We start from the raw sequence: 11,592 nt of genomic DNA, 5'->3' as shown, positions 1-11,592 counted from the left end.
TATGAACACAGCTGCATTAGGAAGGAGAAAGTGTGGTCTCAGCACAGTTGAGGCATGAGCGTGTTGAAATAGCGAGCTGTGGCCATGATGGTATCTCTCTGGCCTGCCCTTACGTATGCACAGTATAACCACAGCCTCAATTTGCCTTCTCCTGAATCCTACACCCCTGCCACAGCATGGATCTTTCTATTTCATCTTCTCTTACTTGACTCTTTTGATGTCTCTATGGCTTGGGGTTTCTACCAGTATCTTTCTTCTACTTTGATGTCCGCTTCTTGATACTCTTTTTGAGCTCCTGTTTTGGGCTTGATACTTCAGGTGACTTGTCAATTCACCTGGATCACACCAGTCTGTGAGCTGGCACTTATCTGTCTGATATACAAATGAACAAATGGGGAAGTAATTGATTTCTGCTGGTGCTGTTACTGCCGCCGCCTCAGTTCTCTTGTTTGTTCTATTGTCCTTCCCATCACTGAAACTAGACCTTGGCCTTCAGGGAAGGGAGGTGATAGCATGGAAAGAAAACAAAAGCAAAATGAATTATCTTGACATAAGAAATTGGTTTGGAAGTATACTTGGCTAGCCAATTCCCTTTTCTCTGTATTTCTACTGTTAGAGGAAAAGAAAAATTTCTGTACTTGAAGAGAGAAAAGAGTTGAGAATGAAGGATGAGAGTGTATGCAGGTGAGGGTCATTGAGAAAGGGGTCCCCAGTGTGAACTAAAAATGCCACCTGCCATATCAGTAAACAAAGGATGTGGCAGCCATCACATTACAGCTGCCCTGAGGGAACTCAGGATGGAGGCAGGATTTGCCCCCCATCTAGCAGTCAGCCACTGCAGCCACCCCAGATGGTGCACTCTGAAGAGACTCAGGGTGAGAAGCACAGGATACTCGCCCCAGATAGCTGAGGTGCCCATCAAAGGAATGATTTCAATGAGCCCAGACTTTGCATCTTCCTGTACATAGAAAAGTGCTAAATTCCTTACCTTGAGATATCTGGTTTTCTTTAATTAATAGTAATCTTTTGATGTTCCAACTACCTGGTCTTTGTTGCAAAAACTCTTATATATCCTGGTTCCTCCCCTGCCTCTTCGGAACAGTCCCTCAGAGTTATCTGAGATGCTGAGTCCCAGGCTTAAGTCCTCAGTTTTGTCTGCTGAATAAAACATAACTCTCAACTTTTAGGTTGTGCATTTTTTTCAGCTGACACCAGTGTTAGCTCCAAACTGTTTGTGAAGGGGCTGTAACCTCTAGAAAATATGAGACATCTGAGAGTCAAGGGAATTCTAGAGGGTGGCAGCTTTTCAGTAATTCCCTTGCTGCCATGGTGTGGAAGCAAGAAAATAAAATATGGGTATCAGGGCAGAGAAGACCATAGAAAACACTACTGAATTCCTGCTGCCCCAAGAGGGATAAGAACTTGAATTTTTTTATATTCCTTAGATGGAGGTGGGAGTTAGCTGAGGGCATGTCAGAGATTCAGAAGATCCAGACGGTGCCTCTTAGCCAAGTACAGAAAAAGCACTTTTCAAATATTTGTTCATTCAGGCCATTCACATTCACTTTGATAAAGTGAGTCACATGACAGAACCCAAGCTGGGGGCAGAGTGGGAGTGGGCACAGGAATATTATTTACCTTTTTCAGAGGAGAGATTGAAACATCACAAAGAAAGGGAGTAGATCCAGGGAGGATGAAGAATTGGAGCTATCAATACAATCTCCCACAGCAGGTAAGTGAGAAGAGGGTCAGGATTGAGCACTGGGTGAGCCATTTAAAAGCGGCTGCTCTATCAAGCTTATGCTGGACCACTTCAAAGTCAGGCTTAGATCCCAGTATGGGGCAGAAATGTTTCAGGAAAAGGATGGAGGAGAATATAAAGCTGATAATGGAGGTATACACGGTCAAGCGTCTGGCTTCCTCTTGAGTTGGGAAAACTGCAGGCATGATGCCCTCAGTTTAAAATGTTTAAGAACTTTCCTGGTGGCGCAGTGGTTAAGAATCTGCCTGCCAATGCAGGGGGCACAGGTTCGATCCCTGGTCCAGGAAGATCCCACATGCTGTGGAGCAGCTAAGCCCGTGTGCCACAACTACTGAAGCCCACGTGCCTAGAGCCCGTGCTCCGCAGCAAGAGAAGCCAACGCAATGAGAAGCACGCACACCGCAACCAAGAGTAGCCCCCGCTCGCCGCAGCAGCTAGAGAAAGCCTGCGCGCAGCAAAGACCAAACACAGCCAAAAATAAATAAATAAATAAGTTTAAAATGTTGTTTAAAGTTGTTTAAAAAGTGGATTCATGTAGGTAATTTAAAAGCTACTAGCTATAATTAACTTTCCCAAATCTGCGCCTGCTAGAGATAGGACAATAGTAGAAGGATGGTTAGGCTGAGACCATAAAGGATAACATTGCCCCTTTCCAGATTCATACTCATAATTCTATCAATAACACCAGTGCAAAGCTTACGCTGATGCCTCAGGAAAAGAATCAGAGCTGCAGGTGGAGAGGAAATCTGAAAATTGCAAAATATTTTCTTAAAAACCCCAGTCTACAGAGATGATCACTCTGTAACATTTACTGAAATGTCATTGTTCTCTAAAAGCTCTCAAATACCCATCATGGTGATTAAGAAATCAATAATTAACATGCAAATCTGAAAGCTCTAGGCAAATTGAATATTAATTACTGACATCATAAGTGGAGGCTGCTTAGCAGTATGAAAATAGTTCAGGATAATTAGGATTTAACAACCTTCAGACGTAAAGAAAATAAATACAGGGTTCTTGATGAATGACTTTATTTTTATTTCATTATTGTGTTATAAACATTCTTGGCTTTTCAAAGACCAAGGAGAGACAGAGAAAGGGTGGTTTTGGATATTTAGTATATATCATAGTGAGAACTCCCTTCCCCTCCTCCACTGAAATCCTTTGAGTATTGTCAAATAGAAATTAAGTTCTATAATCTAAGATTGCAAGGTGACCTGTGTCAGTTGGGAACCAAGACAGTAAGACTAAAAAATAATTAGGATAAAAGGTTAAACAAGTCACTATTTCAGATGATCTCATTGCTCAGTAATGCCTGAGCTGGCATTATTTGAATGCTCACTTGGGCACCACTTCCTTCACCTTTGAAGGTGAAGATTTTTTCAGCTTTTTAAAATATATATAAATGTATTTACTTATTTTTGGCTGCGTTGGGTCTTCGTTGCTGCACGCGGGCTTTCTCCAGTTGTGGCGAGCGGGGGCTACTCTTCGTTGTGGTGCGCGGGCTTCTCATTGCGGTGGCTTCTGTTGTTGCAGAGCACGGGCTCTAGGCACGTGGGCTTCAGTATTTGTGGCACGCGGGCTCAGTAGTTGTGGCTCGCGGGCTCTAGAGCGCAGGCTCAGTAGTTGTGGCGCACGGGTTTAGTTGCTCCGTGGCATGTGGGAACTTCCCGGACCAGGGCTCGAACCCGTGTCCCCTGCATTGGCAGGCGGATTCTTAACCACTGCGCCACGAGGAAAGCCCTTTTCTAAAATTTTCATTGGAGTATAGTTGATTTACAATGTTGTGTTAGTTTCTGCTGTACAGCAAAGTGAATCTGTTATACATATACATATATCCACTCTTTTTTAGAATCTTTTCCCATATAGGCCATTACAGAGTATTGAGTAGAGTTGCCTGTGCTATACAGTAGGTCCTTATTAGTTATCTATTTTATATATAGTAGTGTGTATATGTCAGTCCCAATCTTCCAGTTTATCCCTCCCTCCCCCTACCCCCTGGTAACCATAAGTTTATTTTCTACGTCTGTAACTTTATTTCTGGTTTTTAGATTAGTTTATTTGTGCCCATTTTTTAGATTCCACATATAAGTGATATCATATATTTGTCTTTCTCTGTCTGACTTACTTCACTCAGTATGACAATCTCTAGGTCCATCCATGTTGCTGCAAATGGCATTATTTCGTTCTTTTTTATGGCTAATATTCCACTGTTTATATGTACCATGTCTTCTTTATCCATTCCTCCGTTGATGGACATTTAGGTTGCTTCCATGTCCTGGCTATTGTAAATAGTGCTGCAATGAACATTGGGGTGCATGTATCTTTTTGAATTATGGTTTTCTCTGGATATATTAATTGGCATTTCTTTAAGAACATCTTTTCATATGTTTATTGGTGATTTGGAAATCCTCTTTTTCTACTTTTCTGCCTTTTTCTCAGTTTTTTAGACATTCTTTTTATCTATTATTGATACAGTTCTTTGTAGGTTATATATACATCTTGAAAATATATTTTACTAGCCTGAGGCCTGCTTTCATACTCTTAAATCTCCCAGTCTGTGTCTTGTCTTTCCATACGTGGAACTCCCAAATTTTAATGTAGTTAAATTGTCAGTCATTTCCTTTGTGATTAGTAATTTTTGTGCCCTGTTTAAGAAATATTTGGCAACCTCAGGGTCATGAAGATATTTTTCTATGTTCTCTTCTAGAAGATTTATTGCTGTGTCTTTAATATTTACATATATAATACATTCAGAATTGATTTTTTGGTATTGTGTGTGGTGTGGTAATGTACTGTATGGTGTCGCCATAATTTTTTCCATATATATATATAATCCGTGATGGCTTTTGATGTGTTAATTTGGCTAGCCTGAAATATAATTTCCCAGAATTTCTTTTCTGATATGTTTCCAGCTAGGGTGGGCTACAAAGGACATTGTCTCATGAAAATTGAAGCACAGATGGGAGGCAATGTCCATTTCGTAGTATTCTTCCAGCTAAATTCTCCCAGTTATTCGATCAAATGTAAAACTAATAAACTTTTAGGAAAACATAGGCCCTGAAGATTTTCTCCTGTGTTTTATTCTAAAAGTGTTATAGTTTTACATTTTACTTTTAAATTTGTGATCCATTTTGAATTATTTTCTGTATAAGGCATGAGGTTTAGGTGGAGGTTTTTTTTGTTGTTGTTTTGTTTGTTTTTATTTTTTTGCCTGTGAATATCTAGTTGCTCCATCATGATTTGTTGAAAAGATAACTCCTGCATTGAGTTGATTTTTACATTTATTGAAAATCAATTGGGTATATTTCTGTGGGTTTATATCTGGGCTCTTTGTTCTGTCCCATTGATCTTTGTGTCTTTTCCTCTACCCATACCACATAGTCTTGATTATTGTCACTACCTAATAGGTATTAAAATTGGGTAGAGCGATTCCTTCCTCTTTATTCATCTTTTCCAAAATCTTTTTTAGTCATTCTAGTTCCTTTGCCCATCCATATGAATTTTAGAATGAGCTTGTCTATGTTCTCAAAAACCTTGCTGGAATTTTGATAAGAACTGCATTAAACCTATGTAGGTTATGTTGTGGAGCATTGATGTCTTTTGTTGAGTTTTTAAACCTGTGAGTGCAATATCTCTCTCCATTTATTTACATCTCCTTTTTGTAGTCTTTAGCATATAAGTCCTATATGTGTTTTATACCGAAGTATTTTATTTTACTTTTTAATCGTTGCAAATGATACTTTATGTAAAAGTTTATGTTCAACGTTTTTATATCTAATATATAGAAATACAACTGATTTTTGCATGTTCATCTTGTATCTTGTGACCTTGCTGAACTCACTTATTAAAGGATTTTCTTTGTAGGTTCTTTGAGATTTTCCATACAAATAATCATTACATCTGAAAATAGGGACACTTATTTTATCCTTTCCAATCTGTATACTTTTATCTATTTTTCCTTTTTATCTAATTTTCTTACCTTATTGTGCTGGATAGGACTTAGTACTGTGTTGAATAAGAATGGGAGTGATGTGATTTCAGCCCTTATGTCCCCACAGAAACACCAATTTAACAACCATCCACAGTCAAAAATACCTTCACAAGAAATTCAGAACCCAGGTGAGAGGTTACAGCACCCCAGGGGAGCACAAAAATGAGAAAAAACATAATGAAAAGGGTAAGAAGAACAGCTTTACTTTACCTACGTCAGGGGTCCCCAACCCCTGGGCCATGGACTGGTATGAGTCTGCGACCTGTTAGGAACCGGGCCGCACAGCAGGAGGTGAGCGTCAGGTGAGCTACCAAAGCTTCATCTGCTGCTCCCCATCGCTCCCCATTGCTTGCATTACTGCCTGAACCCCCCACCCCCTTTCGCTTGTATTACCACCTGAACCATCCCCCCACCCCTGGTCTGTGGAAAACTTGTCTTCCACAAAACTGGACCCTGGTCCCAAAAAGGTTGGGGACTGCTGACCTATGTCACACCTACTCCAAGCTAGCACAGTGCAGCATTGAGAGAAATCCCTTCAGTCCATAAGTTCTTCCAAGAGGGAAAGATGGAGAGCAAAGTGAATATCCAGCTTTTTCAGACCTTTGGGGTACTACCCAAGAGTCCCACCTCTGTCATGCCTCACTCAGAACATGGAAGGAATCAGAACAAAGAAAAGGGGTGGGAATTTTCAACAACCAGTAGGTATGGATCTCAGTTGTCAGCCGGCAGCCCCTGGTAGACCTTCCTGCAGTGGATCCTGGCACCTGGCCCTCCTAGAATCTCTGGCAAAGCTGAATGGTGGAGGGTGTTCACTGCCAAAGCCAGTCTGTAAAGACTGGAGGATGTGACTGCTTCTTCAAATGTGCAGACACAAATGCAAGGCTACAAAGATCATGAAGAATCAGGAAAACATGACACCACAAGCTAGGACCAAAAGGAAAAACATAAAACAAAACAAATGAACAAAAAAAGAAACAAAATAAAACTCCTACCTGAAAGAAGTGGAGATCTATGAACTGCCTGACAAAGAATTCAAAATAATCACCTTAAAGGAACTCACTCAGTGAGCTATAAGAACACACAGAGAGAAAACTAAATGAAATTAGGAAAACAATACATGAATAAAATGAGAAGTTTAACGAAGAGATAGAAACCATTGAAAGGAACCAAACAGAAATTCTGAAACTGAAGAAGACAATGGCTGAACTAAAAAATTCAATAGAGAATGTCAATGATAAACTTAATCAAGCTGAAAAAGTAATCAGTGAAGTAGAAGACAGGTCATTCACAATTATTCAGTCAAAGGAACATAAAGATTAAAGAATGAAAAAGAATGAAGAAAACCTACAGGACTCATGGGCTGCCATCAACTAAAGAAAAACATGCACTATAGGAGTCCCAGGAGTAAAAGACAAATAGAAAGGAGCAGAAAATTTATTTAAAGAAATATGGCTGAAAAATTCCCAGAAATGGATATCCAGATTCATGAAGCCCAAAGAACCCCAAATAGATTGAACTAAAGAGGCCTACACTGAGACATATTGTAGTGAAATTGTCAAAAACAAAGACAAAGAAAAAATATCAAAAAAGCAAAAGAAAACTGACTCATCATATACAAAGGAACCCTCACAAGGCTATGGGTGGATTTCTCGGCAGAAATCTTGCAGACCAGGAAAAGAGTGGAAAGATACATTTAAAGTGCTAAAAGAAAAAAACTGGATAGCCTCATCCACCAGAGGGCAGACAGCAGAAGCAAGAAGAACTACAGTCCTGCAGCCTGTGGAACAAAAACCACATTCACAGAAAGATAGACAAGATGAAAAGGCAGAGGGCTATGTACCAGATGAAGGAACAAGATAAATCCCCGGAAAAACAATAAAATGAAATGGAGATAGGCAATCTTCCAGAAAAAAATTCAGAATAATAATAGTGAAGATGATCCAGGATTTCAGAAAAAGAATGGAGGCAAAGATCGAGAAGATGCAAGAAATGTATAACAAAGACCAAGAAGAATTAAAGAACAAACACCTAGAAGAATTAAAGAACAAACAAACAGAGATGAACAATACAATAACTGAAATGAAAACTACACTCGAAGGAATCAATAGCAGAATAACTGAGTCAGAAGAATAGATAAGTGGCCTGGAAGACAGAATGGTGGAATTCACTGCCACAGAACAGAATAAAGAAAAAGGAATGAAAAGAAATGAAGACAGCATGAGACACCTCTGGGACAACATTAAACGCAACAACGTTTGCATTATAGGGGTCCCAGAAGGAGAAGAGAGAAAGGATTCGAGAAAATATTTGAAGAGATTATAGTCGAAAACTTCCCTAACATGGGAAAGGAAATAGCCACCCAAGTCCAGGAAGTGCAGAGAGTCCCATACAGGATAAACCCAAGGAGAAACACACTGAGACACATCGTAATCAGATTGGCAAAAATTAAAAACAAAGAAAAATTATTGAAAGTAGCAAGGGAAAAACAACAAATAACATACAAGGCAACTCCCATAAGGTTAACAGCTGATTTCTCAGCAGAAACTCTACAAGCCAAAATGGAGTGGCATGATATACTTAAAGTGTTGAAAGGGAAGAACCTACAACCAACCAAGATTACTCTACCCAGCAAGGATCTCATTCAGATTTGATGGAGAAATCAAAAGCTTTACAGACAAGCAAGAGCTAAGAGAATTCAGCACCACCAAACCAGCTCTACAACAAATGATAAAGGAACTTCTCTAAGTGAGAAACACAAGAGAAGAAAAGGACCTACAAAAACAAACCCAAAACAATTAAGAAAATGGTAATAGGAACATACCTCTCAATCATCACCTTAAACATAAATGGATTAAATGCTCTAAACAAAAGACACAGGCTTGCTGAATGGGTACAAAAACAAGACCCATATATATGCTGTCTATAAGAGACCCACTTCAGACCTAGGGACACATACAGACTGAAAGTGAGGGGATGGAAAAAGATATTCCATGCAAATGGAAATCAAAAGAAAGCTGGAGTAGCAATACTCATATCAGATAAAATAGACTTTAAAATAAAGAATGTTACAAGAGACAAGGAAAGACACTACATAATGATCAAGGGATCAGTCCAAGAAGAAGATATAACAATTATAAATATATATGCATCCAACATAGGAGCACCTCAATACATAAGGCAACTGCTAACAGCTATAAAAGAGGAAATCAACAGTAACACAATAATAGTGGGGGGCTTTAATACCTCACTAACACCAATGGACAGATCATCCAAACAGAAAATTCATAAGAAAACACAAGCTTTAAATGACACAATAGACCAGATACATTTAATTGATGTTTATAGGACATTCCATCCAAAAACAGCAGATTACACTTTCTTCTCAAGTGCACATGGAACATCCTCCAGGATAAATCTCTTCATTGGTCACAAATCAAGCCTCAGTAAATTTAAGAGAATTGAAATCATATCAAGCATCTTTGCCGACCACAATGCTATGAGGTTAGAAATCAATTACAGGGAAAAAATGTAAAAACACAAACACATGGAGGCTAAACAATACGTTACTAAATAACCAAGAGATCACTGAAGAAATCAAAGGAGAAATCAAAAAATACCTAGAGACAAATGACAATGAAAACATGGCAATCCAAAACCTATGGGATGCAGCAAAAGCAGTTCTATGAGGGAAGTTTATAGCTATACAAGCCTACCTCAAGAAACAACAAACATCTCAAATAAACAATCTAAGCTTACACCTAAAGGAACTAGAGAAAGAAGAACAAACAAAATCCAAAGTTAACAGAAGAAAAGAAATCATAAAGATCAGAGCAGAAATAAATGAAATAGAAACAAAGAAAACAATAGCAAAGATCAATAAAACTAAAAGCTGGTTCTTTGAGAAGGTAAACAAAATTGATAAACCATCAAGAAAAAGAGGGAGAAGACTCAAATCAATAAAATTAGAAGTGAAAAAGGAGAAGTTACAACAGACACCACAGAAATACAAAGCATCCTAAGAAACTACTACAAGCACCTGTATGCCAATAAAATGGACAACCTGGAAGAAACGGACAAATTCTTAGAAAGCTATAACCTTCCAAGACTGAACCAGGAAGAAACAGAAAATATGAACAGACCAATCACAAGGAATGAAATTGAAACTGTGATTAAAAATCTTCCAACAAACAAAAGTCCAGGACCAGATGGCTTCACAGGTGAATTCTATCAAACTATTAGAGAAGAGCTAACACCTATCCTTCTCAAACTCTTCCAAAATATAGCAGAGGAAGGAACACTCCCAGACTCATTCTATGAGGCCACCATCACCCTGATACCGAAACGAGACAAAAATACTACAAAAAAAGAAAATTACAGATGAATATCACTGAGGAATATAAATGCAAAAATCCTGAACAAAATACTAGCAAACAGAATCCAAGAGCACCTTAAAAGGATCACACACCATGATCAAGTGGGATTTATCCCAGGGATGCAAGGATTCTTCAATATATGCAAATCAATCAATGTGATACACCGTATGAACAAATTGAAGAATAATAACTGTATGATTGTCTCAATAGATGCAGAAAAAGCTTTTGACAAAATTCAACACCCATTTACGATAAAAACTGTCCAGACAGTGGGCACAGAGGGAACCTACCTGAACATCATAAATGCCATATATGACAAACCCAAAGCAAACATCATTCTCAATGGTGAAAAACTGAAAGCATTTCCTCTAAGATTGGGAACAAGACAAGGATGTCCACTCTCACCACTATTATTCAACATAGTTTTGAAGTCTTAGCCACGGCAATCAGAGAAGAAAAAGAAATAAACAGAATACAAATTGGAAAAGAAGAAGTAAACCGTCACTGTTTGCAGATGACATGATACTATACATAGAGATTCCTAAAGATGTCACCAGAACACCACTAGAGCTAATCAATGAATTTGGTAAAGCTGCAGGATACAAAATTAATGCACAGAAATCTCTTGCATTCCTATACACTAACAACAAAAGATCAGAAAGAGAAAGAAAGGAAACAATCCCATGTACCATTGTAACAAAAAGAATAAAATACCTAGGAATAAACCTACATAAGGAGGTAAAAGACCTGTACTCAGAAAACTATAAGACACTGATGAAAGAAATCAAAGATGACACAAACAAATGGAGAGATATACCGTGTTCTTGGACTGGAAGAATCAATATTGTGACGATGACTATACTACCCAAAGCAATCTACAGATTCAATGCAATCCCTTTCAAATTATCAGTGGCATTTTTTACAGAACTAGAACAAAAAATCTTAAAATTTGTGTGGAGACACAAAAGACCCCAAATAGCCAAAGCAGTCTTGAGGGAAAAAAACGGAGCTGGAGGAATCAGACTCCCTGACTTCAGACTATACTACAAAGTTACAGTAATCAAGACAATATGGTACTGGCACAAAAGCAGAAATTTAGATCAGTGGAACAGGATAGAAAGCCCAGAGGTAAACCCACGCACTTATGGTCAACTAATCTATGACAAAGGAGGCAAGGATATGCAATGGAGAAAAGACAGTCTCTTCAATAAGTGGTGCTGGGAAAACAGGACAGCTACATGTAAAAGAATGAAATTAGAACACTCCCTAACACCATACACAAAAATAAACTCAAAATGGATTAGAGAGCTAAATGTAAGACCGGACACTATAAAACTCTTAGAGGAGAACATAGGAAGAACACTCTTTGACATAAATCGCAGCAAGATCCTTTTTGACCCACCTCCTAGAGAAATGGAAATAAAAACAAAAATAAACAAACGGAACCTAATGAAACTTAAAGC

Source organism: Phocoena sinus, chromosome 8, assembly GCF_008692025.1.
Source record: "Phocoena sinus isolate mPhoSin1 chromosome 8, mPhoSin1.pri, whole genome shotgun sequence".
Classification (NCBI taxonomy): Eukaryota; Metazoa; Chordata; class Mammalia; order Artiodactyla; family Phocoenidae; genus Phocoena; species Phocoena sinus.
The sequence above is the reverse complement of the archived record's forward strand: the minus strand, read 5'-3'. Positions refer to the sequence as shown.